General features: G+C 44.8%; 1 protein-coding gene across 2 annotated transcripts in view; it reads left to right on the forward strand.

Moving 5' to 3' along the window:
* Positions 1 to 26,991, forward strand: part of JSRP1 (junctional sarcoplasmic reticulum protein 1) — a 95,808-nt gene that overhangs the window by 21,532 nt on the left and 47,285 nt on the right. The window contains exon 2 of one of the 2 annotated variants that reach the window (XM_044268944.1): positions 18,229 to 18,395. The exons of the other annotated variant lie outside the window; for it this stretch is intronic. The gene's annotated coding sequence lies outside the window, so the exon portion shown is untranslated. The remainder of the gene's footprint in view (positions 1 to 18,228; positions 18,396 to 26,991) is intronic. 2 annotated transcript variants of the gene reach the window in all.

The raw sequence follows: 26,991 nt of genomic DNA on the forward strand, positions 1-26,991 counted from the left end.
CTCTCCCTCGCTGGGCCTGGGCATGCACACTGGAATGCCCATTGTGGGCACGGCATCACTGTAGCTACTGTGCATATGCCGGCCATCGACGCAAAACCAGAGACAAGTAGGCGAACCAGAGGCTACAGTGATGCCATAGCGCATGACCCGTCCCAGCGAGAGAAAGCGCAGGCATGGGATCTCGCTGAGAGAGAAGGAGGACGCAAGGGAAGAGAAGGGCGGGCAGAGGCTGAGGCGGGGATATGAGCAAAAGATGCAGAGCAGCCTGGGCTCCAACAAGGTGAACACCACCCCTGGGCACTCGCGAGCCCTCATTTACATACAAATAAAAGTCAGTTTTTGCCTCTGGTGAACTTCATAAGAACACAACAAAGGTACCATTTGAATCGGCTACAGTTATGCTACAGAGCTATTTAAGCGGTCTATAATGTCGAAATGTGGTGACAGACTCCCTTTAATCTCTTGGTTACCTTTGTTAAAGTAGCGTAATGGTCTGTAGTAGTATTCACTATAAAACTACCGTAGCAGGCCGGCCAGCAGCGTAACGTCACCCACTCCGTCACGCGCCTGCTCCTCCCACTTTATTAATGAAGCAGAAGCGTGATGGAGTGAGTGACGTTACGCTGCATACTACAGAGGATTGCGCTACTTTAACAATGCTAACCAAGAAGTTAAGGATTAAATGACTACACTTTACATATGAATACTGCTCTGTGCAGGGCCCGGTGTAACAGAGTACAGTGACTGTGATCTCAACATCAGTTGCGGCATCCAGCCCCTCCTCCCTCCCCGCTAATACATTGCAGGCCATGCTGTGCAGCATAGTGGCCGGCAATGTATCAGTGTCAGCGCACCATTCGCTTTATAAGACGTATTGCCATTCCCCCCACACACACTTTTAGGTGGAAAAAAAGTGCGTCTTATAAAGCGAAAAATACGTTATATACTTGAAGAACAGTTTAGGGTAAGTTTTACTCTGTGTGGCAATTAATCTCACGGGCTCTAGTTTGGCTGCTTTTTTTGCTTGTCTTTTACATATTCTATTTTTTTTCCTTATGGTTTTTCAATGCTTCCTCACTCCCTCCTGTTTTAGTGATTTAAATGCTTTCTTTTTGTCATTTATTGCTTTCATTTCTATTTATCCACATTGGTTTCTTATTGTTCCTTAATCTGTGTATACAGGGAGTGCAGAATTATTAGGCAAGTTGTATTTTTGAGGATTAATTTTATTATTGAACAACAACCATGTTCTCAATGAACCCAAAAAACTCATTAATATCAAAGCTGAATATTTTTGGAAGTAGTTTTTAGTTTGTTTTTAGTTTTAGCTATTTTAGGGGGATATCTGTGTGTGCAGGTGACTATTACTGTGCATAATTATTAGGCAACTTAACAAAAAACAAATATATACCCATTTCAATTATTTATTTTTACCAGTGAAACCAATATAACATCTCAACATTCACAAATATACATTTCTGACATTCAAAAACAAAACAAAAACAAATATGACCAATATAGCCACCTTTCTTTGCAAGGACACTCAAAAGCCTGCCATCCATGGATTCTATCAGTGTTTTGATCTGTTCACCATCAACATTGCGTGCAGCAGCAACCACAGCCTCCCAGACACTGTTCAGAGAGGTGTACTGTTTTCCCTCCTTGTAAATCTCACATTTGATGATGGACCACAGGTTCTCAATGGGGTTCAGATCAGGTGAACAAGGAGGCCATGTCATTAGATTTTCTTCTTTTATACCCTTTCTTGCCAGCCACGCTGTGGAGTACTTGGACGCGTGTGATGGAGCATTGTCCTGCATGAAAATCATGTTTTTCTTGAAGGATGCAGACTTCTTCCTGTACCACTGCTTGAAGAAGGTGTCTTCCAGAAACTGGCAGTAGGACTGGGAGTTGAGCTTGACTCCATCCTCAACCCGAAAAGGCCCCACAAGCTCATCTTTGATGATACCAGCCCAAACCAGTACTCCACCTCCACCTTGCTGGCGTCTGAGTCGGACTGGAGCTCTCTGCCCTTTACCAATCCAGCCACGGGCCCATCCATCTGGCCCATCAAGACTCACTCTCATTTCATCAGTCCATAAAACCTTTGAAAAATCAGTCTTGAGATATTTCTTGGCCCAGTCTTGACGTTTCAGCTTGTGTGTTTTGTTCAGTGGTGGTCGTCTTTCAGCCTTTCTTACCTTGGCCATGTCTCCCTGAGTATTGCACACCTTGTGCTTTTGGGCACTCCAGTGATGTTGCAGCTCTGAAATATGGCCAAACTGGTGGCAAGTGGCAACTTGGCAGCTGCACGCTTGACTTTTCTCAGTTCATGGGCAGTTATTTTGCGCCTTGGTTTTTCCACACGCTTCTTGCTACCCTGTTGACTATTTTGAATGAAACGCTTGATTGTTCGATGATCACGCTTTAGAAGCTTTGCAATTTTAAGAGTGCTGCATCCCTCTGCAAGATATCTCACTATTTTTGACTTTTCTGAGCCTGCCAAGTCCTTCTTTTGACCCATTTTGCCAAAGGAAAGGAAGTTGCCTAATAATTCTGCACTCCCTGTATAGTAAACTATCTGTGTAATGGGCATGTGGTAGAGCTGTGTATGTAATTAGGGTTGAGCAACCGAACTTTAGGATTTTTGGACCCTGAACCCGAACATTTCAGTAAGTTTGGGTTCGGTGTTCGGCAATTTCTTGGCGCTTTTTTGAAAGTCTGCAGAGCAGCCAATCAACAAGCGTTTAACTCTGTGCCCTTAGAAGCTATCACAGCCATGCCTACTAATGGCATGGCTGTGATTGGCCACTGCAGCATGTGACCCAGCCTCTATATAAGCTGGAGTCACGTAGCACTGCATGTCACTCTGCTCTTACTAGTGTAGGGAGAGGATGCTGCTGCTGTGAGGGAGAGAATAGGAAAGAATCTTTAATCAGAAGTGCTTGTGAACTCAGCGATCTACATAGATTTAGTTGTGTGGGTGCAGTGCACAATCTTTTTACTCTGCCCTGAGCCCAGTGACACAGAAAAAGAACTTTTATCCGTCTGTTAGGTAGGCAGCGGCGGCCATTTTATGCAAGCTCAGTGCACCAGTACTGCATATGTGCTTTTGTGACATTGAAATCCAAGCTTAAAATACTATAATAATCTGGGTTTAAAAAATACCAATTTTTGGCAATATCCTACATCTGGCGCCTTTGCAGCATTAGTCAGTGTGCAATTTAAGCTAGAAATACACCTATAATTTTCTGGGTTTTAAAAAACACCCTTTTTGGGCACAATACACAATTTTACAGCCCTTGCTGCATCTGTAAGTGTGAAATTCAAGCGTTATATACAGGTCCTTCTCAAAAAATTAGCATATTGTGATAAAAATCATTATTTTCTGTAATGTACTGATAAACATTAGACTTTCATATATTTTAGATTTATTACACACCAACTGAATTAGTTCAAGCCTTTTATTGTTTTAATATTGATGATTTTGGCATACAGCTCATGAAAACCCAAATTTCCTATCTCAAAAAATTAGCATATTTCATCCGACCAATAAAAGAAAAGTGTTTTTAATACGAAAAAAGTCAACCTTCAAATAATTATGTTCAGTTCTGCACTCAATACTTGGTCGGGAATCCTTTTGCAGAAATGACTGCTTCAATGCGGCGTGGCATGGAGGCAATCAGCCTGTGGCACTGCTGAGGTGTTATGTGGCCCAGGATGCTTCGATAGCGGCCTTAAGCTCATCCAGAGTGTTGGGTCTTGCGTCTCTCAACTTTCTCTTCCCAATATCCCACAGATTCTCTATGGGGTTCAGGTCAGGAGAGTTGGCAGGCCAATTGAGCACAGTAATACCATGGTCAGTAAACCATTCACCAGTGGTTTTGGCACTGTGAGCAGGTGCCAGGTCGTGCTGAAAAATGAAATCTTCATCTCCATAAAGCTTTTCAGCAGATGGAAGCATGAAGTGCTCCAAAATCTCCTGATAGCTAGCTGCATTGACCCTGCCCTTGATAAAACACAGTGGACCAACACCAGCAGCTGACATGGCACCCCAGACCATCACTGACTGTGGGTACTTGACACTGGACTTCAGGCATTTTGGCATTTCCCTCTCCCTAGTCTTCCTCCAGACTCTGGCACCTTGATTTCCGAATGACATGCAACAGTCCAGTGCTGCTTCTCTGTAGCCCAGGTCAGGCGCTTCTGCCGCTGTTTCTGATTCAAAAGTGGCTTGACCTGGGGAATGCGGCACCTGTAGCCCATTTCCTGCACACGCCTGTACACGGTGGCTCTGGATGTTTCTACTCCAGACTCAGTCCACTGCTTCCGCAGGTCCCCCAAGGTCTGGAATCGGTCCTTCTCCACAATCTTCCTCAGGGTCTGGTCACCTCTTCTCGTTGTGCAGCGTTTTCTGCCACACTTTTTCCTTCCCACAGACTTCCCACTGAGGTGCCTTGATACAGCACTCTGGGAACAGCCTATTCGTTGAGAAATTTCTTTCTGTGTCTTACCCTCTTGCTTGAGGGTGTCAATGATGGCCTTCTGGACAGCAGTCAGGTCGGCAGTCTTACCCATGATTGCGGTTTGGAGTAATGAACCAGGCTGGGAGTTTTTAAAAGTTTTTAAAAAATCTTTTGCAGGTGTTTAGAGTTAATTAGTTGATTCAGATGATTAGGTTAATAGCTCGTTTAGAGAACCTTTTCATGATATGCTAATTTTTTGAGATAGGAATTTTGGGTTTTCATGAGCTGTATGCCAAAATCATCAATATTAAAACAATAAAAGGCTTAAAGTACTTCAGTTGGTGTGTAATGAATCTAAAATATATGAAAGTCTAATGTTTATCAGTACATTACAGAAAATAATGAACTTTATCACAATATGCTAATTTTTTGAGAAGGACCTGTACTGCTGTGATATTCTGTTACTAGAAAAAGAAACACCCATTTGGGGTAGAGTACTTAATATTGCAGTCTTTGCTGCATCTGTTATTGTTAAAACAAGCTAGAAATGCAGCTATAATTTTCTGGGTTTTAAAAAACACCCATTTAGGGCAAAAATCTTAATTTTCCCCACGCCTTCACAATGGCACTTACCTGGAGGTTGGCCTGCCTTCTCAGGGACAGGAAACAATTAGCGAGATCAACAATTAGCGAGATGTTTCCTGTCCCTCAGAAGGTCGGGATCGCGGATCAGCAGCTTGCGCGGCCTTTATGTAAGTATTCCCATGTTGCCTTGTTCCATCCCTCCCTCCTCTCGGTGTAAATCCGGCGGACGCTGGTGACCCCGGGCTTTTTTTCTCCCGTGTCCTGGACTGTGGACCGGCAGATTTCTGGGCAGCAGGGGGCGTTCTTGGCCTGACAGACGCTCCCCATGTGACTCCGTCGTGCACCGCGCTGATTGGGCAAAGTTATGGCGGCACGCACGGGGGCGGGGCTATGACGCAACCCGGAACCAGGAAGTTGAAATACAGAGCGGGCTGCCGGCGTTTCCAGCAGCCATCAAGCTCTGTCCTCCGGCAGCATGTCCCTGCAATCTGGATCCGAGGCCCCTGAAAAATCCACAGATGCTCCCAGGCCCTCAAGCCCGGTAAGCCTCCTCCCTATTACTATTAGTATTGCTTAAGGGACACTCAGGTGTAATTTTCTTGACTCCCTCCTACACTTCTCTTTTTGGTGGCGGTTTAAAAAAAAATATATATATATCCCTCAAATTCTTACTATGGCACTTTAAATTGTGTCTCATAGGGGAGAGACGTCTCAAAAAAGGAACCGTCTATCAAAAAGAAGTGTCCTATCTGCAAGAAAGCGCTTTCTAGTTCTCACAAGAAGACCTTATGTCAGAAGTGCTGTGATAAGGTGGTTTCAGATGAATCCCCTTCACTTATTGAGAGTCTCAGAAGCATTATTAAAGAGGAAGTGGGGGCTGCAGTAGAAGCAAAAATGACTACTGTTCCGCCAAAACCCTCTACGTCAAGTGCTTCCATTTTTTAGCAAGATTCTGACGTAGACGAAGGGGAAGTCACTGCCGACTCAGACTCATCTATCTCTGGCGACGTCTATAGAAAGCCTCTTTGCTCTATTGAAGAGACAGATTCATTACTAAAAACCATCCGGGCCACAATTAATTTGGAGGAACCTAAGGAACCACTATTGGTGCAGGACCAGCTGTTTGCAGGCTTGGCGGACAAGAAAAAACGTGTCTGTCCGGTCCACAGCAGCATTAAGACCTTAATCCTTAATGAATGGAAAGATCCTGAGAAACGTCAGGCGGCATCAAGGATTTTTAAAAGAAAATATCCCTTTTCGGAAGAGGATTCAGCTACCTGGGACAAGACCCCTAGGGTGGACGCACCAGTGGCAAGAATCTCTAAGAAGACAGCACTGCCCTTTGAGGATTTGGGCTTACTCAAAGACCCAATGGACAAAAAATTTGAGAGTCTGCTTAAAAGAACATGGAAGTCCTCTACTGTGATTCTAAGACCCGGAATTTCGGCGACTTATACGGCCAGAACATTGTCCTTATGGTTAGGTCAGTTGGAAGAACACATCGAGGCAGGCACCCCAAGAGAAGATATTCTAGCCTCTATCCCCGTGTTGAAACAGACTGCGAACTTTATGGCGGACGCTTCTGCTGACATAGTAAAACTGTCAGCCAGAACAGCTGCCTTGTCCAATGCCTCTCGTAGAGCCATCTGGTTGAGAACCTGGTTGGGGGATACGGCATCAAATAATAAGTTATGTGCCCTACCTTGCGAGGGGGATAGAGTGTTTGGCACGGCACTCGATGATATACTGGAGAAAGCATCGGATAGGAAAAAAGGCTTTCCCATGGAATCAAAGTTCTTTCATCAGAGACCTTCCTTTCGGCCCCAGAGACGTGGTAGACCTGATCAGAAGAAAAAAGAATCAGGGGCGCCGTGGCAGTCATCTAAAGGAAGAGGGAAGGGCTTCCTATTTAATCCCGAAAAGTCTTCCCGGGCCACTACTTCCCAATGACGCCAGAAGAGCGGTAGGGGGAAGGCTAATGCATTTTTATTCAGCTTGGGTAAAAATTCTGGCCTCCCCTTGGGTACTGGGGGTTATAAAAGAAGGCTACTGTCTGGAATTAATCCGCACCCCCCCCCCCCTTTCCAGACCGTTACATGGAAAACTCCAGACTCAAGGGAAAAAAATCAGGAAGCATTGGACCAGCAAATATCTCCTGGAGAAAAGAGCCATTATTTCGGTACCAGTCGGGGAACAGAAGAAAGGTTTCTACTCTCCCATATTTCTGGTGAAAAAAACAAACGGTACCTTCAGGGCAATAATAAATCTACAGACCCTAAACAGATACGTGGTTTACAAAAAATTCAAAATGGAGACAGTGAGGTCAGTGATTAATCTTCTACAAAAATTTGCTATATGGTGACAGTAGACCTGGCAGATGCCTATTATCACATCCCAATTCAGAAGAAAGACCAGAAGTTTCTGAGAATAGCGGTTTGGTTCAAGGGATCTCTCCATCATTACCAATAACCAATTTCAAGTTCTCCCATTCGGCCTCAGCTCTCCCCCGAGATTGATTGTTTGTTTACAAAAGTCATGGCGGAAGTAGCAAAATTATTTCACCTAGCAGGAATTTCCTTCATACCTTACCTAGACGACTTTTTAATTACAGCCCCATCAGAAAGTCTTCTTCGGTGCCACCTTCAAACAATTCTTTTTACCCTAGCCGACCTGGGTTGGATAATAAAGCACCAGAAGTCCTGTCTTCTCCCCTCACAAGAATTTTTTTTCCTGGGTGTTCTGCTGAACTCACGCCTTATAATCTCTTTTCTGCTGGAACAGAAACAAAGCAATTTAATTTCCAGTATCAAGAGTTTCCAAAGACAAAGGATAACCTCCTTCAGGGAAATAATGACAATATTGGGACTCATGACGTCAACAATTTAATGTGTAAAGTGGGCTCAGCACCACTCAAGGTCACTCCAAGCCTTCCTGTTAGAAAATTGGGACAAAAATCTATTATCTCTGAACAAGAAGATAAAAATCCCATTGTATCTAAAGATGAACCTAACCTGGTGGATGAAACTGTCAAACATATCCCGAGGGTTAGAGTGGAGACAGACGGACTTATTAGTCATCACCACCGATGCCAGTCAACAGGGCTGGGGGGCCCACATGAATGGGAAAATGGCACAAGGGTCCTGGAAGACAAAGCTACAACAAGCTTCATCGAATATGAGGGAGCTAAGTGCAGTCTGGGAAGCCATAATATAATTTTCCCCTTATATCCATCTAAAAAACATGAAAATCCTATCGGACAATTCTACCACGGTAGCTGACCTAAACAAGCGAGAAGCCGCTCCCTGTCCCTAGTCGCAAGGAAGATTCTAGAGTGGGCCGAGAAAAACCTAAACTCTCTATCAGCAGCCCACGTAAGAGGGAGAGAAAATCAATTGGCGGACTTCCTAAGCAGGGATCGGCTACAGCCGGGGGAATGGAGCCTGAACCATCAGATCTTTGCCCAGATTTGTGCCAGATGGGGCACTCCAAAAATCGATTTATTTGCGACAAGGAGAAACAGACAAGTCGCGGACTTTTTTCCCCTATCCTCTCTAGACCGACCCCTTGCAGTGGATGCCCTGTCATCACCCTGGCCTCAGGATCTTCTTTATGCATTCCCACCCTTTCCTCTAATACCCAAGGTCATTTCCAAGATCCTGGAGGAGAAGGCTCAGGTTCTCCTGATCACACCCTACTGGCCCAGGAGAACGTGGTTCTCTACTCTGAAAAACCTAGCAGGAGAAGAGTACTGGTTGCTACCACCCCGACCAGATTTGCTTCTCCAGGGACCAGTAATGCATCCCAGAGTCAGCCAGCTTCGCTTGACAGTCTGGAAACTGAAAGAAGCATCCTAAGAGGGAAAGGGTTCTCAGAGTCAGTAATCTCCACGCTGTTGCAGAGTAGGAAACCTGTAATGTCTAAAATCTATTTAAGGACCTGGGAAACCTTAAGTAGCAGCTTTGAGTGCTTTTCTAAATATCAAACTTTCAGATTTGAGTGTAGTCAAAAGATTCCTTAAAGGGGCAAGTAGAATTCGCCCTAGGCTTAGATCTTCTGTCCCTCCTTGGGACTTGAATCTGGTCCTATCCAGGCTAATGCATCCACCCTTTGAACCCCTCGAGGAAATTTCCTTGAGAACATTAACACTCAAAACAGTTTTCCTATTAGCAATCACCACTGCAAGAAGAGTAGGAGAAATCCAGGCTTTCTCTATTTTGCCTCCATATCTCACGGTCTTAGACGACAGGATTATATTAAAACATGCTCCAGAGTTCCTTCCCAAGGTAGTTTCTAAGTTTCACTGTCAACAGGAAATCACTCTCCCCTCCTTTTGTTCCCAGGCGACATCAGATAAGGAAAAATTGTTTCATAATTTGGATGTTAGAAGTTGCGTACTTCAGTATTTGAGTGCAATGGAAGTTTTGAGAAAGTCAAACCAGTTGCTAATACAATATCTGGGAATTCACAGAGGCGAAGCAAAACCTCCATCTCCAGATGGATAAAGGCATGCATTACGTTAGCCTACGAAACTGAGGGGATCGCTCCACCTCCTTCACTGAAAGCTCACTCCACCAGAGCATTGTCAGCATCCTGGGCCGAAGGTGCCTCAGCTTCATTGGAAGAGATCTGTCTAGCAGCGACGTGGTCCAACCCGTGTACTTTCTTTAAGCATTGCAAGCTGGACGTTTCCTCCAATAGAGACTTGTCATTTGGCCGCAAAGTCTTATCTGCGGTAGTCCCACCCTAGTTAGGTATCCTATGTTATTCCTCCAGGTAAGTGCCGTTGTGGAGGTGTGGGGAAAAGACATAAATTACTCTTACCAGTAATTGGATTTTCCTTTTAGCCTCCACAACGGCACGGGATTCCCACCCGAAAAAATGTTCAGTATGTAGATAGTTCTACATATGTTTTGCTTTATATTCTTTGAGGAAATAGGAGTAGTTACCCTTTTTTTATGAGCACACTATGAAGTTTTGAAGTGCTTTTATTTTTGAGGAGTTTATTACTCCTTGTTTTCATGCCTATTCTGAGTCCTAGGTTATTAACTGGAGAGGTAAGAGGGAGGGGGCCCTTTATTGGCTGATCTCGCTAATTGTTTCCTGTCCCTGAGAAGGCGGGCCAACCTCCAGGTAAGTGCAGTTGTGGAGGCTAAAGGAAAATCCAATTACCGGTAAGAGTAATTTATGTCTTTTGCAGCCTTTGCTGCATCTGTCATTGTGAGATACACGCGTTAGATACTGTTCTTCTATTATGTTATTAAAAGAATACCCATTTTGGGCAAGATCCTAAATTTGAGAAATATGAGGAGAGCGTCAAATAAGGGACATGGCCCTGCTGGTGGAGCTCCTGTTGCAGGGAGAAGACGTGGTCGATCTGTGCCAGCTTACACGCACAAGTGAAACACCTTCCTCAGGTGCGAGTAGGCGACAGAACCTTCAGCGGTATTTGGTCGAGCCTAATGCGGCTCTACGAATGGTGAGGCCAGAACAAGTACAGGCGATAGTAGATTGGGTTGCTGACAGTGCCTCCAATTCCTTCACATTGTCTCCCACCCAGTCTCCTGCTGAAAGATCAGAGTTGGCACCTGCAGCCGATGTCCATCAGTCTTTCACCTCACCCCCTTGCCAAGCAGTCTGAGCCCCAAGTCATGCAGCAATCTCTTCTGCTTTTTGATCACTCTGTTAGCAGGGTTTCCCAGGGCCATCCACCTAGCCCTGCCCCAGAAGTGGAAGAGATTGCACTTATGTTTCAAGATGAGTACATGGGAGGAGCATCGCAGCACTTCTCTGGTGATGACGAAACACAGGTGCCAACTGCTGGGGCTTTCGAAAGTGTGCAGACCAACAAGGAGGGCAGGGGTGAAGACTGGGTGGAAGATGATGTGGAGGACGATGAGGAAGAGGCCCTAGTCGCACAGAGCCACCAGCACAGCAGAAGAGGGAGCAGGGTGCAAAAGCAGAGTGGCTGTCCCCTAGACAATACGTCTGCTACTGCCCACCGCAGCAAGGGACCGAGCACACCAAAGCCAGCTCCAAGGAGTTCCCTGGTGTGGCAGTTCTTCAGACAATGTGCTGACGTCAAGACACGAGTGGTTTGCACGCTGTGCAATCAGAGCCTGAAGCAAGGCATAAACGTTCTCAACCTGAGCACAACCTGCATAACCAGGCATCTAAGTGCAAAGCACGAGCTGCAGTGGAGTAGACACCTCAAAAAACAAAAAAAGGTCTCAGGCTCCTCCTGCTTCCTCTTCTGCTGCAGTCTCTTCCTCTTCATCCACCTCTGGAGTGACAGTGCCACCTGGCACCCCGCAAACAGAATCTTCCAGCATCATCACCACCTGGGTCACCAAGCATCTCCACATTGTCCCACGGAAGCATTCAGCTCTCCATCTCCCAAACACTGGAGCGAAAGAGGAAGTACCCCCATACCCACCCGCGATCCCTGGCCCTGAATGCCAGCATTTCAAAATTACTGGCCTTTGAAATGCTGTCATTTGGTTTGGTGTAGACGGAGAGCTTTAAAAGACTTATGGCAGTGGCTGTCCCACAGTACGTTGTGCCCAGCCGCCATTACTTTTCCAGGCGTGCCATCCCTTCCCTGCACAACCAAGTGGGGGACAAAATCAGGTGTGCACTGCCCAACGCCATCTGTGGCAAGGTGCACCTCACTACAGATACGTGGAATGGACCAGTAAGCACGGTCAGGGACGTTTTATCTCCCTAACGGCACACTGGGTAAATGCAGTGGCGGCTGGGCCTGAGGTGGATAGCAGTTTGGCGCATGTCCTTCCACTATCGAGGATTGCAGGGCGCTTCAGTTTGCCTCCTGGTGCTTCCTCCTCCTACTCCGCTCCCTCATCCTGTCAGCATAACAGCTTCACCACCAACTTCAGCACAGCCAGGGTTAAACGACAGCAGGCACTTTTAAAACTTATCTGTTTGGGGGACAAACCCCACACCGCGCAGGAGCTGTGGACGGGCCTTGAACAACAGACCGATGAGTGGTTGGTGCCAGTGAGTCTCAAGCCCGGCCTGGTGTGCGATAATGGGCGAAATCTCGTAGCAGCTCTGGGACTAGCCGGTTTGACGCACATCCCTTGCCTGGTGCATGTGCTAAATTTGGTGGTGCAGAGATTCCTTAAAAATTACCCCGATATGTCAGAGCTGCTGCATAAAGTGCAGGACGTCTGTGCGCGCTTTTGGCTTTCTCACCCTGCTGCTGCTTGTCTGTCAGTGCTGCAGCGTAACTTCGGCCTTCCTGCTCACCGCCTCATATGCAACGTGCCCACAAGGTGGAACTCCACCTTACACATGTTGGCCAGACTGTGCGAGCAGCAACAAGCGATAGTGGAGTTTCAGCTGCAGCACGCACGGGTGAGTCGCTCTGCGGAACAGCACCACTTCACCACCAATGACTGGGCCTCCATACGAGAACTGTCTTCCTTGTTGCGCTGTTTCGAGTACTCTACCAACATGGCCAGTGCCGATAACGTCATTATCGCTGCTGGCGATGATGGAAGAGGATGTGGCATAGGAGGAAGAGGGATAATTTCATAGGGTTTCCGGCCAGTCATCCACAAATGGCTCCGAGGGTGGGTTCCTGCACCCTCAAACGCCAGGTACACAATTGTCCAACCAGGGCACAGTTCTGGAGGATGACGAGGTGGAGGATGAGGAGGAGGAGGAACCATTTTCACAGCAGGGTGGCACCCAGACCAGCTCATGTCTATCACTGATGCGTGGCTGGGGGGATACAGAGGACACAGATGATACACCTCCCACAGAGGACAGCTTTTTCCCTCACTGGAGCGTGATCGTAAAATGCGCGAGTACAAGCGCACGTGGGTAGACGCGCTGCTGGTGGCATTCCCATTTTACAGCGGGGGGACGGGGGGACAGTGGAAGCACAAGGCGAAGGCAGAGGAGGAGAAAGAGGTCGCCAATGCAGCTAGGGCACCGCCAGCACCTGAGAAGGCAGGGTTAGCATGGCCGAAATGTGGAAAAGCTTTGTCAGCATGCCACAACAACCAGCACCACCAGCTGATATGGAACTTCTTAGCAGGGGGCAGCATTTCATTAACATAGTGGAGCAGTGTGTGTGCACACGCCTAAACGTACTGAATGACGAGTCTGTCCCCTTCAACTTCTGGGTCTCCAAAATGGGCACATGGCCTGAGCTTGCCCTACGCCTTGGAGGTGCTGGCCTGCCCTGCAGCCAGTGTATTATCTGAACATGTGTTCAATGTGGACAAGCTCACGTTCATTAAAATGAACCAGGCATGGATCCCACAGGACTTGTCCGTAACTTGGGCAGAATAGACATGTATACTGGCCTTAACCAGCCATCGTTATACTACAGCACAATTGCTTATTCTTGTATTTTTGATCTTTCACACTCTTGGAGTGTACCCTAATAAAAATAAAAAAATAAAACCCAGTGTTGGCTACCTCGTCCTCCTCCACTAATGCTTCCACCTACACCGCTAAGTCCACCGCCTCCTCAAACTCCTACTCCATATGGACCTCCACCTCATAAATACATTTTATTTTTATTTTTTAAGTATTTTATTTATGTCATTTCACTAATTTGTCTGTTAAATTTTCGGGTGAAACGCACCAATTTTTAGGTATTATATACCACTGCTGTACCTAGTAGACAGTAAAAAAAAAATCACTAATTTGTCTGTTACATTTTCAGGTGAAATTCACCAATTTTTGGGTGTGATATACCACTGCTCTACCTAGTAGACAGGTTAATAAATTTCACACATTTTTCTGTTACATTCTTGGGTTGACATTTTAAATTTTTTGCCATGAATAAACCCCTGCTCTGCATAGATGACAGGGACCTAAATTTCTAAAATTCGTCTTTAATTGGCCCTTTCATTCGATCCTTCTGCTTTAATAACTTGTCCTACATTTCTGCTTCATCCCATTGCGGCCATTGACCTCCTTTGGATGAGGTCTCCCTTTCTCAAGCTCCCTCTCAGGCGTGGAACCCTGATTCGCCAATAACCGTGATCAACATGGTAGGCTCAGAAAAGAACATTGAAAGTTGATAGAGAAGATATCCAAATGGATCGTGGATGTCACATGGACGTGCGATCAGGCAGAATTTATTTAGAGTCATCAAAGCGGCAGCAGGGCCTCTCCTGGCTAACGTTTCCAAATCTAAAATACCCCAGTGATTTTTCCCTATATTTTTTTTATAACTTATTCCAGTAACAGGGCATCTTAAGAGTGCTGTATTGTTATTTATCGTCACTACCTCCCAGAGTCGGGAGTGGGTAATTGCCACGCGCCCCCTCCTTAACTTGGAAGCTTATGCTTCAATACTTTGTCCCACATTTCCGCTCGATTACATTTAATTTAATCAATTGACCTCCCTTGTATGTGGCCTCCCCGTGTTTTGGGGTGTACCCTAAATTAAAAAAATAAAAATACATTTTAAACCAAAAAACAGTGTATGCTACCTCCTCCTCCACCGCTGCTTCCACCTACACCGCCACATCCACTGCCTCCTCAACCTCCTACTCCATATGGACCATGTCCTCCTAGATCAAGATTATTATTTTTTTATTTTTACGTATTTCATGTTATTAAGTTATCTCCCTATCCACATTTGTTTGCAGAGCACTTGCTATGCTCTTAACCACATTTTTATGCAATTTGCAGCCCTCTAGCCCTGCAAATTGCATCAAAATGTTTGCAGAGCACTTGCTATGCTCTTAACCACATTTTGATGCAATTTGCAGCCCTCCATGACATTTTTAGAGCCATTTTAGTGCTCAAAAGTTCGGGTCCCCGTTGACTTCAATGTGTCTCGGGGTCAAGTTCGGGTCCCGAACTCGAACTTTTTTATGAAGTTCGGTCAAACCCGAACATCCAGATGTCCGCTTAACTCTATATGTAATATGTTTAGAATAGTAGTGTCAGGTGGGCGCTGTGTATGCCAGCCTCAGGTGAGCACTAGGGTTGTTGCAATACCAAAATTTTGATTTGATTTCGATACCATGAAAAAAGTATTGAGATACTCGATACCATTCGATACCACGCGAAAAAAATAAAACCAACTTTACACACTCCCTGCTCCCCTGTGCATAGTGCACACAGCAGCAGGGAGCTTACCATGGCAGCCAGGGCTTCAGTAGCATCATGGCTGCCATGGTAACCGATCGGAGCCCCAGTATTACACTGCTGGGGTTCCGATCAGAAGCTGCCGCTGTGTATGGCTGCGTCAGGTGGCCGCTGTGTGTGGCTGCGTCAGGTGGCCGCTGTGTGTGGCTGCGTCAGGTGGCCGCTGTGTGTGGCTGCGTCAGGTGGCCGCTGTGTACGGCTGCGCCAGGTGGCTGCTGTGTATGGCAGTAATGGTCTTATGTTTAGGCCTCTTTCACACGACCGTATGGCTTTGTTTTGTGGTACGTTTTTCACGGATCCATTGTTCTGTTTTTTTTTTTTTTTTTCTCCGTTGTGTTTCCGTTTCTGTTCCATTTTTGCGTATATGGCATATACAGTATACAGTAATTACATAGAAAAAATTGGTCTGGACATACATTTTTTTATAGATGGTTCCGCAAAAACGGAACGGATACAGAAGACATACAGATGCATTTTTGCATGTGTTCTGTTTTTTTTTTGCGGACCCATTGACTTAAATGGAGCCATGGAACGTGATTTGCGGGCAATAATAGGACATGTTCTATCTTTCAACGGAACGGAAATACAGAAACTGAATTCATACGGAGTACATTCCGTTTTTTTGGCGGAACTATTGAAATGAATACGTAACACAAAAAACGGCCCGTAAACGGAAAAAAAAAACAGTTGTGTGAAAGAGGCCTTAGGCCTCATGTACACGGCCGTGTTCCGCGGCCGAGAGCGGACCGTGGAAACCCAGCCGGGATTCCTCCTGACAGTATGAGCGCACGGCGTCATTGGTTGCTATGACGCCGTGCGCTCCCTGCTGCCGCCACAGTACAGTAATACACTGGAATAGATCATACCAGTGTATTACTGTATTGCGGCTGCAGCAGGGAGCGCACGGCGTCATAGCAACCAATGACGCCGTGCGCTCATACTGTCAGGAGGAATCCCGGCCGGGTTTCCACGGTCCGCTCTCGGCCGTGTACATGAGGCCTTAGTGTATGATGTTGGATAAATGTAAAAATTGTCCAGATTTATTTCTGCACGGGAGACTAGCAATGGTTTCCCTGCAGAAATATCAGCCTCATAATGTGGGCCTATGCATTATATATGTGAATTACCGCAAAATTTGTACTCCTTGGCTAAAAATACTCCACAGAATTGTTTAGAGGAGTATTTTTACGCTTCTGGAAAAAATGTAGTGCGACCTCTGGTTGGAATTGCTTCCAATAGCTGTTGTAATAAAATAAAAACGCCTCCCCCATGCTAGATATGAGTCCAGTGCTTTGTTCCAGATTTGCCTGCTGGCGTTCAGCGCACTGATCCACCTCTCTTTCGTCCTGCATGATAACACTGGAGACTTCTTTTAGGGAAGACTTGCTACTCGGATCACCAGCAGACATAAACTCTTCCCTGGGTGGTCGCCTGGAGATCCCTCACTGCTTGGAACACTTTTGGTTGCCTGTAATCATGCCTCCTCCTTTCGGTTCCATATTGGAACGCAGACCCATATACGGTGAGGTCACTCGCTTTGCATCATATCCAGTCATCAGCCTGTGCTCTATAATGGGAATCCTGATTACCTCCTTCTGTTCACTGGAGGGAAGCATCATCAATGCGCGGCAGCTCCTAGTGGGACCTCCAGCGCTATTGGTATTACGTGGGAGGGAGGTGCTGCAGCCCCCTACATTGCGCTCCTAGTTGGAGTTCAACTCTAATCCCTGTCCTATGGACAGGAAACTGAGGAGAGGAAGGAGGATAGACCTTTTAAAGCAATTCTTAAGCTTCCTGTTTCCTGTCCAGGATGGGGAATGAGTTCTCACAGGTGCTGTCATAGAGCAAAATGGAAAAATAAAGTTTGTGCTGCAAAAAACAAGCCTTCATATGGCTAGTGAAAAACGCTATGACAGGGATGCTCAACCTGTGGCCCTCTAGCTGTTGTAAAACTACAACTCCCATCATGCCCAGCTGTAGGCTGATAGCTGTAGGCTGTTTGGGCATGCTGGGAGTTGTAGTTTTGCAACAGCTGGAGTAGGTTGGGCATCTCTGCGCTGTGGCCACCCAATTTCTTATCTTATACTCCTCCTTGGCTAAAAATGCTAAGAGGAATATTTTTACTAAAAAAAATTTAGTTCAATCTCTGTGTCTGCAAGATTTATCATCCAGCATAAACCACTGTGATATACCTGCTGTCTCTCTTCCTGTTCACAGCTGCTGTCTATGGCAAAGCAGCAGCTAACAGGAAGGGTGACTGCATGTGCACACTGCACGTGCCGTGTCCTCGTACAGCTGATTGGCGGGGGTGCCGGGTGTCGGACCCCTGACGATTTGATATTGATGACCTATACTCAACTGTTGGTTTTTACCTTATATACTGCGTATGGGAGGTTTATGAACAATCAACTTAGTATCCATTGATTATGCTAGCTGTTTATCGTATACTTTTTTTCTTTAGATATCTACAGACATAGTGGTATCTAGCACTGTTTATCAGGAGGTTACCTGCTGGCGTTACAGCCTCAAGATGGAAGCAATGAAGAGTTTGACTGTAGCAGCAGTTGAGCGTGCATTCTGGGGTTCTGCACCATTCAACTTCTGTTTGCGATGACAAAAACAGCCAAGCTCTTGGCTAGCCTACCACTTTAAAATGCGAGCAACATCTCTCACCACTTCCTTAGGCAACCACATAGTACACCTTCCCTACAAAGAGATCTTGACATGGTATGCTCTCTAGCTAGGTGTTGTCTTCTTGGTGGGGAGTGGGCACCTTTCTAGAGTTCTCCTCAGGCAGCAGAGAAGCTAGGCTCAACCTCTGTGTGCGTCCACCTCAGCACATCTACTGAGGTGGACATAGAAAGGTTGATCATTAGAAACAGCAGGTGGCACTATTGTAACATTATTATTGGAATAGCTGGGGATATCAGCATTTTTAAAATGTATAAATGCAAACATTGTTTAGAGCAATAGGCTGGATTTAACTATAAAGCATTTTGCGGGGCAACCCCTTTAAGTATGGCTGATTTCCCTTCCACAGTCAGCTCCAGCAATAGCAACATATGAAAATTACATCCACATGGCTCATATTACTCTGATTGGTCATCATTTTACACCGGCTGAGATTTGCACCTGTCTCTGTATATTAAGCTGGGCACTGAGTGCCAGTTGGGGTGTGGACATGTAGTGTGGATCTGAAATCTAAAGGTAAGGGACACCTTTTTATCTCTATGCTTTCCAGACATATACTTTTAAAATATATATGAAACAAATATGGAAAACCTTCTAAGGTAGCAGAAAATGAGTTGTGAACCATTCAAATAGCCCAGGGAAGCTATGTGAGGCAGATATTTGGTCTATATTTAGTAAGGTAGCTCACTACAACTGGTAGTCACTTCAATTAACAAACTCCTTCTAGTGCAGAGGTCTCTTCTCAAACCAGAAATGTATTCAATTTTCTACATATATCAAGTTCTAAAACGAAGGTGGTTTTCCTTAAATTCCCATAATTATTTTGCGTAATTACTTTACCGTAATTTAATTACTCTGCAGGTTCTTAATGATGGACAGTTGTATGGCTTCTCGTAGACAGGTTTGCCTTGTTAAAGTGGTTGTCCAGGTAGTTACAAATTTGTATAATGCCACCTAATGTTTTAAAATTAAATAAATCTAAAAAAAATGATACACTTATCTCTTTCTCCTACTCTGACCGTCCAGTCCTCCTCTCGAGGTTTGTGTACAATCTGCACAGGTTATGTGCAGGTAGATGGCACATGACTTCTGCAGCCATTCAGTTTCCTCAGTGGTATATGGTATCGGACCTCTGAGGACAGTAATTGGCTTCAGCTGTCAGATACCGTAGATATATCTGCATCACTGCAGCAGCCCTGTATACAAACAGTGAGAAGAGGACAAGACCAATGGTTCTGAGAATGCTGGGGGAGAGGTAGGTGAGTTTAATTTTTTTTCTAAAGCATTAGGTGGCATGGGGAAAATTTTATATTGCAGCATATGGTATGTCAGCCAGACTGTTACTCATTTTCATGTAATGATTTTTTTTTCTATGTGATCGTTCCTATTTTTACCTTTTATTGTACACATTGCCATAGGTACAGTGGATCAAAAAAGTCTACACACCCATGTCAGGTTTCTGTGATGTAAAAAACTTAGACAAAGATAATTCATTTCAGAACTTTTTCCACCTTTAATGTGACCTATAAACTGTACCACTGAATTGAAAAACAAACTGAAATCTTTTAGGTGGAGCGAATACAAAAAAATCTTAAATAATGTGGTTGCATAAGTGTGCAGACCCTCTTATAACTGGGGATGTAGCTGTGTTCAGAATTAAGCAATCACATTCAAAATCATGTTAAATAGGAGTCAGCATACACCTGCCATCATTTAAAGTGCCTCTGATTAACCCCAAATAAGGTTCAGCTGCTCTAGTTGGTCTTTCCTGAAATTTTCTTAGTCGCATCCCACAGCAAAAGCCATGGTCCACAGAGACCTTCCAAAGCATCATAGGGATCTCATTGTTAAAAGGTATCAGTCAGGAGAGGGGGACAGAAGAATTTCCAAGGCATTAGATATACAATGCAACACAGTGAAGAAAAAAATATGGCACAACAGTGACATTACCAAGAACTGGACGTCCCTCAAAAATTGATAAAAAGACGAGAAGAAAACTGGAGTCGTTGGGGCTCCCCGAGGGGAGTCAATGGTCACCTCCCTGCGGTCACACCCATCTCATTCATCAAGACCTCCCCTCTGCGTCTCCTACACCTTCCCTTTGTCTCCTGACCCCAAAGGCAGCTGGGTGAAATCTCATGCAGGCTCAGAAGACTTCCATGCTCTGCCACAATACTGCCATGCACAGTGAGCGCTTTAAGCCAAAGTGTATTCACCTCCGCTTACTGCACATGGCTGTATCATGGCAGTGCACAGAAGTCTTTTGTGCCAGCATGAGATTTCGTTCAGCCAGCGCTTATGTCTGGAAACAAAGGGGCATTGTAGGTGAGGCAGAAGGGAGGTCTTGAAGAATGAGATGGGTGTAAGAGCGGGGAGATAACTCATGGCTCCCCTAAGGCAGAACTACAGCCTGATGACTCCATGAGGTACTTAGTCATAACATCAGGGACATTTTCAAAGCTATTTTTTTTACATGCATACAATGCTTTTGAGTATAGACAAAGACAGTTTAGGAACGATTGGAGGATGCACAGTAAGAATATTTAGGCTACTTTCACCCTGGTGTTTTGGATTCTGTTTGTGAGATCCGTTCAGGGATCTCACAAGCGGTCCAAAACAGATCAGTTTTGCACTTAATGCATTCTGAATGGATAAGGATCCACTCAGAATACATCAGTTTGGATCCGTTCCATCTGCATTCTGCTTGTTTTGGTGTCCGCCTGACGAAACGTAGCCAAACGGATCCGTCCCCATTGACTTACATTGTGTGTCAGGACGGATCCGTTTTCGCTATGTTAAAGATAATACAAACAGATCTGTTCTGAAAGGATGCATGCGGTTGTATTATCTGAACGGATGCGTTTGTGCAGATCCATGATGGATCTGCACCAAATGCTAGTGTGAAATTAGCCTTAATCAGCTTTATATGTCAGTCCTGGTGACAATTTCTCTTGAAGGGGGTTGTCTCACTTCAGCAAATTGCATTTATCATGTAGGCAAAGTTCACGGGATACTATATCTCCTTACGGAGAGCGTTTAATTGGCATGAAGAGTCTTACAGGCCAGACAACAATCCTCTTGAATTCTGGGAAGAGGGTATGCAAATTAGCTCTTGGCAAGCTCTGCCTCTAATGCCACCAGATGTAAGGTAGCTATCCTATCAGTAAATGTTCAACCTTTTAAACAAACCTTGAAACATGACTTGGATGATAAATAAGCCAGCGCTCATCTGCAGACAGCTGTTTCAGGATGATTGCCCCTCATCAGTGCATAGCAGATAGTACTGGGTGAGAGGCGTAGATAAGGATTCAGGAGATAATATCTCGCCTTATGGACAGCGCCTAAACGAAACAACGTTAGGAGTCTTTTAGATCAGGCAATGCTGCTCTGGAGCTCTGAGAAGAGGGTATGCAAATAAGCTCTTAGCAAGCTCTGCCTCTAATGCAACCAGATGTAAGGTAGTTATCCTATAAGTCAATATTCAACCTTTTAAACAGGCCCTGAGTCATGTCACAATGCGTCTAACTCTTTGATACTATAAGTATGGAAGGGATCTTTTTTTGTACCAAAGGTGGGCGATTGCTTGAAAATAAAAGTAAACGGGCTGACCTCTTTGTCAGCTACAGGCTGTATAGTAGGAATGGCTGGAGGGTATGCAAATAAGCTCTTAGCAAGCTCTGCCTCTAATGCAACCAGATGTAAGGTAGCTATCCTATAAGTCAATGTTCAACCAAAGTCAATGTTCAACCTTTTAAACAGGCCCTGGGTCATGTCACAATGCGTCTAACTCTTTGATACTATAAGTACCTTTTGTACTAAAGGTGGGCGATTGCTTGAAAATAAAAGTAAACAGGCTGACCTCTTTGTCGGCTACAGGCTGTATAGTAGGGATGGACTGCTGCTCAGTGGGGAAGGTGCAGCTGTTTTCTTGGAGAAGATGGCTAGAAGGTTTGAGGAGTGTTTAAACTAGGGACTTGGGGTGAGGGTAATCCCATTATAGCAGGGGAAGATAGTGACCTGGGACAAGGTAATGGAATGGGGGGGGGGGGGGGTGGAATGGAGGGAGGGACCAGAACAGTTCATAAGAAAAGGGTCATGGTCAGTTTAGAAAGGATTGTGATAATTGGGAAGGGGTTTGCCTTTTATGTAAAGTCCTGTCTAAAGCCCACACTACAGGAAGATATAAGTGAGGGACATGAACATGTGGAGTCACTGTGAGTAGAAATACATGGAGGCAAAAACAATAATAAAATACTGATACTGTTTGTTATAAGCCACCTGATATACCAGAGTCTACATAAAATCTAAAATTGCAGATCCGCAAAACACGGATATCAGCTATGTGCAATTGTGGACAAGAATAGGACATTTTTTTTTTTTATCTTTTTTGCGGGGCCACAGAACAGAAGTATGCATGTGGACAGCACACAATGTGCTGTTCTCATCTTTTGCGAATGAATGGGTGCACATCCGTTCCACAAAATTGCGGAACGGATGCGGACTCAAATATGCGGTCGTGTAAATGGGCCCTAAGGGAAATGGATGAGGCGGTAAATCACAATAAGGTCATTATTATGGTGGACTTCAACTACCCAAATATAGACTGGAAAATTGAAACCTGTGAATTTCATAAAGGAAACAGATGCTTGGCAATAACTAAAGACATTTCCCAACTGGTTCAGGACCCGACTAGAGGGATGGCCATACTGGACTTAGTACTAACCAATAGACCTGACAGAACAACAGATGTGCAGGTTGGGGGACACCTGGGAAATAGTGACCACAAAGTAATAACATTCCAATTGTCACTCAAAAGAGTGTTTCTTTACGGAGGCACAAAAAATTGCCAAACTTCCAAAACGCACAATTTGACCAGCTAATAGAGGCCATCAACCTCACTAACTTGACAATGTCCTCTGGAATAGGAATTCAGACACAAAATGAGATATTTTCAAAGGCTTCCTAAACTCTAATTGTCAGAGCTACATACCGTATGGGAATAGAAGGGTGAGGACCAAGAAAAAAACAATGTGGATAAATAGAAATATAAAGGGAATGAATGACAAAAAAAAAGAATTTAAAGGGAACCTGTCATCAACTTTATGCTACCCATACTAACGGCAGAATAAAGTAAAGACAGGTGAGTTGATTTCAGAGGTATGCCATTTATAAAAGTTAAAAGTAAATGGTTGTCAAGAACCAACATCACAATCATTGTAGACTGGGCCTGGAAAAGAGTCCCGGCCACCTGAGAAGAGTCATCGTTATTCATGAATTCTTGCTCTCCCTGCCCACCTGCTGATGACTGTCTTCTATCTAGTTTTATCCCTTTCTGTCTAGGAGAGAACTGCCAATCATCAGCAGATGGGTGGGGAGAGCAGGAGATTATGAATAAATATGATTCTTTTCAGGTAGATTTGACTCTTTTCAAGGCCTGGAAAGCAATGATTATGATGCTGGTTCTCGGCAGCCACTTGCAGCTCATGAGTGACACACCCCTGAAATCAGCATTTCTGTCACTACTTTATGCTGCCCTCAGTGAGGTCAGCATAAAGTTGATAGGTTCCCTTTAAATCACTAAAACAGAAGGGTAGTGAGGAAGCATTGAAAAACTATAAGGAAAAAAATAAAATATGCAAAAGACAGATTAAAGCAGCGAAGCTGGAGACAGAGAGACTCATTGCCAAAGAGTAAAACGAACAGAATTTTTTTTCTTCAATTATATAAATGGAAAAAAGTTTAAATCTGAAAGAGTCGGCCCCTTACAGAGTTATGAGGGAGGAGTTGTAGTGTCACGGTGGGACCGTACTATGTAAAGAGATAATGGGTAGCTGCTAGGCCAGTACGCCGGAATAAGGGAGCAGGTCACCTCCTAAAGCATCCTTAAATCTTGCCCTGTTCTCCTAACTGTATGAGCCAACCCATAAGGTAGGAGGGCACATACACTGGAACCTCAGAACCCTGAAATCCCTGAATTTCGGAGGCGGTGGATGTGGTGGTGTAGGTGGAAGCGATGGTGGATGAGGAGGAGTTAGCCTACACTGCTTTTTTTTTATTATTAGGGTACACCATAAAACATTGGGAAATATAACCTGTGATAACCCCCTCCAGTCGTGCTAAACACACGTTCAGACAATACACTGGTTGCAGGGCAGGCCAGAACCTCCAGGGCATAAAGGGCAAGCTCAGGCCATGTGCCCAATTTGGAGACCCAGAAGTTGCAGGGGGCAGAACCATCAGTCAGTTCGTGTAGGCGTGTGCAAACATACTGCCCCTCCATGTCGCACGTCCCTGTAATGATCACGATCCAATTGGATATCTGCACTATCAACGTTCAATGTTTTTTTCTCCGCCTACCATGTTGATCACGGTTAGCGGGAAATCGGGGTTCCACCCTGGAGAGGGAGCACGAGAAAGGGAGATCAATAGATGACATTTAATTGTGATCGAGCGGAAATGTGGGAGAAGCTATTAAAACGGAAGAATTGAAGGAAAGGATGGGGCGCGCGGCAATTACCCACTCCCGACTCGGGGAGGTAGTGACGATAAATAACAATACAGGACTCTTAAGATGCCCTGTTATTTGAATAATATTTGTGGAGGGAGGGGATGTGTTTACATTTGTCCAGAATTGGTTTATATAGCAATTCGGACAGGAGGTCTCAACATTAAAGGATTTTGTGGAGAGAGGTCAGAGTCCCCTTCAAACAGCCCCCTACGGGTACAAGACCTAGAGCAATTCTAGTCAAGTTGTTGTCGGCTAAGGATAGATGAAATTTTATGTAGAGCCAGGAGGAAGGGAAAGTTAAATTGCAATGGGGCTACAGTTATGTTATTTCCAGACTATGCAAGGGAGAACCCGTTTTTTAGAGATTAAAAAAGAACTGCGTAGGAAGAATGTGAGTTTTTCAATGATGTTCCCGGCTAGGTTACGGTGTTCAATGGCAAGACAAAGTCTGTTTTTTTTATTCCCCGGAAGATAGCAAAGCATGGATCGAGGACAAACTGTCTAATTAAACGGATGGGATTGGGGATGAAGGGGGGGTTAATGCTATGGAAGAGAGCCAGGGTCTAGTGCCCACTGGGTCAAAGGTGTGGGGTTGTTATATATATATAAATTTTAATTATTTTTTTCTCTCTCTCTCTCTCTCATATCGATGCCCTTTTGAATATTCAGCTGTATTTGATCAACACTGGATTGATAAAATATGTGAATCGTTTCATGGAATGTTAGAGGATTAGGTACGGGGGTGAGACTAATGGCAATATTTAATGTTATAAAAAAAATTCTCCCCGCTATTATTTCTCTTCAAGAGACGTACTTGACCAAAGATACTGTAACCACCATGGATAGGCCATGGATACAGCATGCATTTCATGCTTTATACTCATCCTATTCCAGGGGTGTAAGTACCCTGATACATAAGGCTATTAAAATTAAAATAAATGATGTAGTTGTTGATAGTGAAGGTAGATACCTGTTGCTTGATTGTCTATTAGAAAATAAAACCTGAATAATTGCCAACATTTATATTCCTCCTCCCTTTAAGATGGAACTATTAATTAACCCCTTAAGGACACAGGGCGTACAGGTACGCCCTTGTGCCCTGGTACTTAAGGACACAGGGCGTACATGTACGCCCTGTGTATTTCCGATCACTGCCGTGCGGCTGGCAGTGATCGGAACCAGGTGCCTGCTCAAATCATTGAGCAGGCACCTAGGCTAAATGCGCGGGGGGGGGGGGGGGGTCCCGTGACCCCCCCCATGTTGGCGATCGCGGCAAACCGCAGGTCAATTCAGACCTGCGGTTTGCTGCGATTTCTGCAGTTTCTGGACCGCGGGGATCAGAAACTTTAAGATTCAAAAAAATGTTCCAGTAACCCTCCCCCCTGCACCCCTGAGTTATTTGAGGAGGCCTCCCATTGCATAATCGTTGGCGTCTAGTGGGTATACCAGGGTGCCAGCACATTGGTATAAACGGCTGACATCGGTGATGCGATGTCAGCCGTTTAACCCTTTCCATACAGCGGTCCGTATGGACCGCTGTATGGAAAAGGTTAACAGCTCAGGGAGCTCCCTCCCTCTCCCATTGGGGGGCTGCTGTGCCTTTGCAGCCCCCCGAATGGAGAGGGAGAGAGCTCCCAGGCAGCCCCCCGAAGCCCCGTCCTTACTCTTCCCCGTCTGCGCAGTTCTGGCCACTACTGAGCAGACGGGGAAGGTTCCCATGGCAACAGGACGCCTTCTCAGGCGTCCTGCTGTCCATGGTTCTGAACAGATCTGTGCTGAAGGCATAGATCTGTTCAGACAAAGTGTAAGTAAAATACAGTACAATATATATTGCACTGTACTGTATTATGCAGACATCAGACCCACTGGATCTTCAAGAACCAAGTGGGTCTGGGTAAAAAAAAAAGTGAAAATAAAGTAAAAATCAAAAAACACATTTATCACTGATTAAAAATGAAAAAAATAAAATTCCCTACACATGTTTGGTATCGCCGCGTCCGTAACGACCTGATCTATAAAACGGTCATGTTACTTTACCCGAACGGTGAACGCCATAAAAATAAAAAATAAAAAACTATGATGAAATTGAAATTTTGCCCACCTTACTTCCCAAAAAAGGTAATAAAAGTGATCAAAAAAGTCGCATGTACGCCAAAATAGCGCCAATCAAACCGTTATCTCATCACGCAAAAATCATACCCTACCCAAGGTAATCGCCCAAAAACTGAAAAAACGATGGCTCTTAGACTATGGAAACACTAAAACATGATTTTTTTTGTTTCAAAAATGAAATCATTGTTTAAAACTTACATAAATAAAAAAAAGTATACATATTAGGTATCGCCGCGTCCGTATTGACCGGCTCTATAAAAATATCACATGACCTAACCCCTCAGGTGACCACCGTAAAAAAAATAAAAATAAAAACGGTGTAAAAAAAGCATTTTTTTGTAATCTTCCGTCACAAAAAGTGTAATAGCAAGCAATCAAAAAGTCATGTGCACCCCAAAATAGTGCCAATCAAATTGTCATCTCATCCCACAAAAAATGAGACCCTACTTAAGATAATCGCCCAAAAATTGAAAAAACTATGGCTCTTAGACT

The sequence above is a fragment of the Bufo gargarizans genome, chromosome 1, assembly GCF_014858855.1.
Source record: "Bufo gargarizans isolate SCDJY-AF-19 chromosome 1, ASM1485885v1, whole genome shotgun sequence".
NCBI classification, from domain to species: Eukaryota; Metazoa; Chordata; class Amphibia; order Anura; family Bufonidae; genus Bufo; species Bufo gargarizans.